A 6,434-nucleotide genomic window follows, 5' to 3' on the forward strand; every position below is an offset into this window, starting at 1 on the left:
GGTTGAATTAGGTGAATAATAAAAATTATCAGTTTAGTTTGACATTTTAAACATAAAAATCTCAGAAACTACTTTGTACTGGCATTGTGAAGAATAGATTCAATATAACAATGTCTATTATTTAAAAGCTTCCTCTACTAAATGTTTTGCAATTCCTAGCCTAATTCCTGGTGCATAATACCACTCAATAAATATTTATTAACTGTTGAGTGAATGGTGTAATTTACATTTTTTAACTATATTTTCTTTTTGATACCAGTAATCTATGAATAATATAGTGTCGTTACTTACAGAAAGTAAGATTTGAAAGGTTGGTTCCTTAATGTTTTAAAATATTGATGTTTCATATTACAATTCAACATAACTTCCACCTTACGTTATTATATTGTTCTAGTTGATTTTTAAATTTTATTAAAATTTTCCCCAGCTGAGTTTATGAACTGAAAGGATTGTATTTGTAGTCTTAGCTTTAAAATTACCAGGAGAACAAGGTTTTGATACATATGTAACAATTCAGAGATTACCTACAGAAAACCACAACAACAGTAACAAAAAAACTAATGCAGGCAGATCTGATAACTAAGGTGGGTGGCCAAGCAAAGGGCTTCCTCTCCCAATTCATCTAGAAACAGTTGTAGACAAAACTTTTAAATAAAAAATTTATTCTTTCTGAACTAAATACATGGAAAAGACATTAAGTTGTTAGCATTTTTACATCTGAAATTATTAAAGCTTTAAATTGCACTTAGTTTTTTTGAGAAACCCTTTTTAAGAACTTGGAGCAAATAATAGAAAACCAAGGCACTTACCTCTTTTTATCAGAGGTGATTGTGTACAGCAGGGTCTCAAAGTGTAGTCCATGGACCCTGGGTGTCCACATTATTTGCTGTTACCCTCTGGTGCTGACTTAGCACCAAGATAGTGGCAACAAAGTGCACTAGTTGTCATTATATTCTTCACCACCATACAATTGCAATTAAAAGCAAAAAGCATGCTTCTCTTATGAAATGGGAAGTACCGTTAAAGCTCTTCTGTTGTATACCAAAGTAGTGTGGTTCAGGAAAAAGTAGTTCAATTGAATTTGGAACTAAACTAACCACTTTCCCCATGGAATAACATTTTTTTTTAAAGAATTGACAAGCAACCTATGGCTATTCAAACGTGGGTATTTAGCAGACATTTTCTTGAAAATGTATGAAATGAACCTATATCTTCAAAGATAAAACAGGTAATATTTGTTACCAAAGATAAAATATGAGTTTTAAAGTGAAAATTTGAAGTTTGGGATACTTGTACCCACCATCTTGGGCTTGACAGCTTTCCAATACTGATCGACTTTGCCAATAAGGTCAGCGGTGATAATGAATACGATGCTTTGATCTGGTGTAATGAACCATTAAGGTTTGGAAGACCTGCATAACTCATTGAACCACTTATTTTCCAGGTGAATGCATGATGATACAAAAGCATGCGTAAACACCTATTCAAAATGTAAGATAGACCAATGGATTGTAATGTAAAAGATACAGAAAGTTTGACAAAGTTTCAGATTTCACATTGCAAATAAGAAAGTAATTAAAAAATTCAACTTCTGTTTAATTATGGTATTATATAAAAAAGAATATCCTCAGAGGAATGGAGTATTTGTGAGGAGTAATATTTCACAAATATTGCTTCACTTTCATCTCACTTCAAAGATCTAGTGCCTTGCATTGGTTAAAAGGTTATTATATTACACATTTTATATCTTTTTAAGGTTAAATAATATTTAATTGTATGTATATACATTTTCTTTTTTCATTCATCTGTCATCTGAAAAAGCTATTAAAATACTTCTTTTTCTAACAAAATATTTGTGCGACTGGATTTTCTTTATATGCTTTGAACAAACAACACATTGCAACAGGTTGAATGTAGAATCTGACATGAAAATGCAGCTTTTTCTTATTAAGCTACATATTTGTAAAACTATAAAACAGTGCTAATCTCATGAAATTTCTTTTTGGAAATATAGTGGTTTTTCATAAATTTTGTTATTTATATTAACATATAATGGTTTTTAATATTAATGTAAGGTTTTATATTAACACGAGAGGCCCAGTGCACAAATTTGTGTACGGGTGGGATCCCTAGGACTGGCTGGCAATCAGGGCCGATCAAGGCCATCTCACCCAGTCCCAATTGGGGCTGGGGAGGTTGGCCGGCAGGGGGAGGGAACTTGGGAGGCTGACTGGCCAGCCGGAGGGGAGGGACTGCGGGAGGTTGGCCAACTGCAGGAGGTTGGCTGTGGGAGCGCACTGATCACCAAGGGGCAAGTTCCTGCATTGGGCGTCTGCCCCCTCATGGTGAATGTGCATCATAGTGACTGGTTAACCGGTCGTTCGGTCGTATGGTTGCTTAGGCTTTTATATATATAGATGTAATGTTATTACATTAACATGCTATTTTTAAATAAATGAGTAATAAATATATTTTCAAATTCTGTTTCATTTTTAATATGGCTAAATATCAATAGATGTAACTCAAAAGCCCTTTTATGATCTCAGTAACCTTTAAGAAAGTGGTGTTCTTGACAACAGAGTTTAGAACCACTGCTGTAAAGGAGTCCACAGGAAAAACATATACGGTGGTGAAATAAGTTTGCTCCCTTTCAGCCAGTTATGATGTACAGTGGCACAGTGGTATTATAGAAGTTCCAAGATGTCCTACAGCCGAAAAGCATGCTTAATTTTGTTTATTTTGATGTTTCTCAAACTCTTGGATAAAATCCTGTTTTTACTCGGAGGAATGGAGTATTTGTGAGGAGTAATATTTCACAAATATTGCTTCACTTTCATCTCACTTCAAAGATCTAGTGCCTTGCATTGGTTAAAAGGTTATTATTACACATTTTATATCTTTTTAAGGTTAAATAATATTTAATTGTATGTATATACATTTTCTTTTTTCATTCATCTGTCAAAAGACACTGAAGTTGTTGCCATGTCTTAGCTGTTGTGACTAGTGCTGCAGTGAACATGGGAGTGCTAATATCTCTTTGAGATCCTGATTTCATATCTTTAGGATAAAGACCCAGAGTTGCTGGATCATATGGTAGATGCATTTTTTAGTTTTTGAAGAAACTCCATATTGGTTCCCATAAGGGCAGCACTAGTTTGCATTCCCATTGACAAATTTCAGTTATGTAGGATGAATAAGTTATAAGGATGTGCTATCCAATATTGTGCCTACAGTTAGCAGTATTGTATTGTAAATTTAAGAATCTGTCAAGAGGGTAGATTGCATGCTAAGTGTTTTTGCCACAGTAAAATAAAAATTAAATATTACTATAAATATCACAGCTCTCAAGTTTAGTATATAAAAGCTGGCAACCCTAATCATGAGGCCAATAACATAATATTTAAGGAGTACAAGTGGCTGAGGATCTAGTTTTTTTAAACATATATCTTATGTTTTTAAGATTCTATAAGAACTTCAAAGTCTTTCCCATTTGAATTCTTATTTCTTGTCTTAAGGAAATTTGCATTGGTATAGGATAAATATAAGGCTGTTAATGTTATTATAATCATCTGAAAATTCTAACACATCTCTAATGAAAGGTGTTGAGCTATATTTTAAAAGAGTAGTTCCACGTTTTGTTGTTTACTTAAAATATACCTGCATGGTTTGTTGTAAGAGGAAAGGATTTGAGGAGTCATATGAGGTTGGTTTCCAATACTGAGTCCATAATTTATTGTCTTTAATGGATAAGCTTATAAGTATTAGCGCATATAAAATGAGATTATTATACCTTTCTCACTAGGTTGTTGTACAAAGAAAATGAAATTTCTACAGAGCGCATAGTACAGTCAATACACAGGAATTGAGTGCCCACTAGAGATCAAGCTCTATGCTAGATTACAGGGAAGTACAGATGGATAGAACACTGCCTCTTTCCTTAACAGACTTTGAGATCAGTCCCAATAGGTCTCAATTACAACAGAGAATAATAATGCTATAATAAAATAAATGAGGGGAGATAAATTGGTAATCCTCCAATACTCATTCGCCCGTTCTTTATTAATAGAAACTCCCATGTTCTGGCTGCCTTCCAGCTGGAGAATCACATTTTCCTTCTTTCCTCAATTGCAGTAAGGTGTGGCCATATAACAGTGGCATGGAGATGAAATAATATGTGCAACTTACACATTCAATTCTCAAAAGGCAACTTTGCTATCTATTTTCCCTTTCCATCGGGCTGAAACTTGGCCATAACAGGGGTGAATCACACTCAGGAGCATGAGGACAGCATTTCGAGGTATAAAAGGAACCCAGATCCCCCGATGATTTTTTTTATATGGCAGCACCACCTACTTTCTCCCAACCTCTAACCAGCTCAGGCCCTAATATAAGAAATAATTAAGCCATCCATCTTGCTTAAGCACCCTTACTTATTTGTTAAAGCACCTGAACCAGTGTCCTAACTAGCACAGTAAGCTCAGGATGCTGTAACTCCCAAGCCTAGACCCCTTGGAGGAGATGGGGGAGGGGGAGCAGAAGGCAAGCCTTCCTGAAGGAGGGAATCCATGACCTGGGTGTTGAAGGGTCACTGTGCTTTTAAAAACACTCCTCCTCATCTGATTCTGAGACACCCCTCTTATGAGCCCTAATCATTGATGAGATGCCTCATAATGAGGCTTGACTTTTCCTTCGTGAGATTCTGGTGGAAGATTGAATTAAGTAGTAATTGCTTCATTCTTTAAACAAATTTGTATGGAGCACTTATCATATATATTACACATTAAATTAAATCAAGGATATAAATATCCACAGTAGGTCCTTCTTACTAATTTTTTAACCTTTTTTAATAAACTGTCATTTCCTTCCCCCAAGAATATAAGCTTCATTAAGATATGGTCATTGTCTGCTTTTTGTTTTGTGTGGTATCCTCAGTGCAGCTGGTCTCATAGTAGGCATTCAGTAAATTTTTTTTGAAAGAACCAATGAATACAGGGAGATATATATGCGTAGACATTCAATCTACAGCAATGAAAAGGACAATTTTGCCCTGGAACTCACAGTTAAGTAAGCTGATGATTACAAGGTGATGTGAAGAGCAGCTATAATAGGGCTAATGAACATATTCTGTGAGTTAAACTTTGACGGCCATTACTGTATAGAAATCATTAAATTCTGTTTCTTTAATAAAGCCTTACAAAAAGAGTCCTTAGATATCCTTTGTCACTAGGTGGATTTTGAACAGGAGTTCAATATTAACTACATCACTAAAATAATGACATCACTTTTTTTTAACAAGAAAACAAATCCATTTTATTTATTTACTTTTCAAGAAGTTTAAATCCTCGAGGGTTACAGCATCATACGGATGGCCCAATGGTCTTAGCAGGAAGATTGCTTCAGAATTTAGCATGAAACATGCCACTGTTTCCATGAGCACCAGCTACCTGTCCCCAGATGACTCTGGTTTTGTTCAGTTTGCCACCAGGAGTCACCGTGTTATTCTTTGCTTTGTACACACGCACAAGAGTGCATAGATAGAATTCAGTTTCGCCTCGAGCATAAACACCTTCCATTTTAAGAAGAGCTGTGTGCTCCCTCTGGTTCTGGAGGCCCTGCTTGTAGCCAGCAGAAATGGCCTTAGAGCACAGACTTCCAGACATATCTGTCATTACTGAAGTCTTGTTCCCAGCAGCCTCCGCAGGCTCCCAGATAGCAGAAAGAGTGACATTACTTCTTCAAAGTGTGAAGTCACTAGGGTACAGCTTATGAAAAGAAATTTACTCAGTGATGCACCAGTGATAGGAAAGAGAAAGTCAATATGGATATGGATAAGTGAGTTAACATTGCCCGCTAGCATTAGATTCAAATCATGACTAAAACTATTATCTTGGGTTCTACAGGATTAAGCTTCCCTACTGGTGAATAATGTGCATTGCAACTTTAAAAAATCTCTTTAGTTCACAACTGTCAGCTTTAGCGTTTGATTAGTCAAAAAATTTTCCCCTGATATAAAATTGGCATCAATGATTTGCCTTTTTAATCATTTGTAATTGAAAGCTGATACCGTGTAACAATTTTTAAACTGAATAATAAAAGTTGAACAGAAGGCTCTCATATGCTAAGTGGGATTTTGTCATCAAGACTATAAAGTATGGTATGCCTTTTTTTCTATGTGTTTTAATATACCTTTATTACATTTACTGAGTAACTGATATATGCAGAACAACAAAAGAATTGGCAGTATTAGAAAACGAAACATGTTTCAGTGAGGAGAGCTTCCTCTTTATATATAATCCAAAAATGCAGGTAAATAAAGTACCTGGTGCTCCACTCGTTCAATCCTCATTTAGTTTCACAAAGCCCTGTATAACCTGATGATTTCTTCAATGAAATGTTTTTCTGCTTTCATTGAAATGGATACAAACTGTTTAAAG

At 35.2% G+C, this 6,434-nt stretch overlaps 1 pseudogene; it reads right to left on the bottom strand.

Annotated features, from left to right (window-relative positions):
- Nucleotides 1-5,396: 5,396 nt before the first annotated feature.
- LOC102264254 lies at nucleotides 5,397-5,660 on the bottom strand (annotated as a pseudogene).
- Nucleotides 5,661-6,434: the final 774 nt, after the last annotated feature.

Source organism: Myotis brandtii, unplaced genomic scaffold, assembly GCF_000412655.1.
Source record: "Myotis brandtii unplaced genomic scaffold, ASM41265v1 scaffold389, whole genome shotgun sequence".
Lineage (NCBI taxonomy): Eukaryota > Metazoa > Chordata > Mammalia > Chiroptera > Vespertilionidae > Myotis > Myotis brandtii.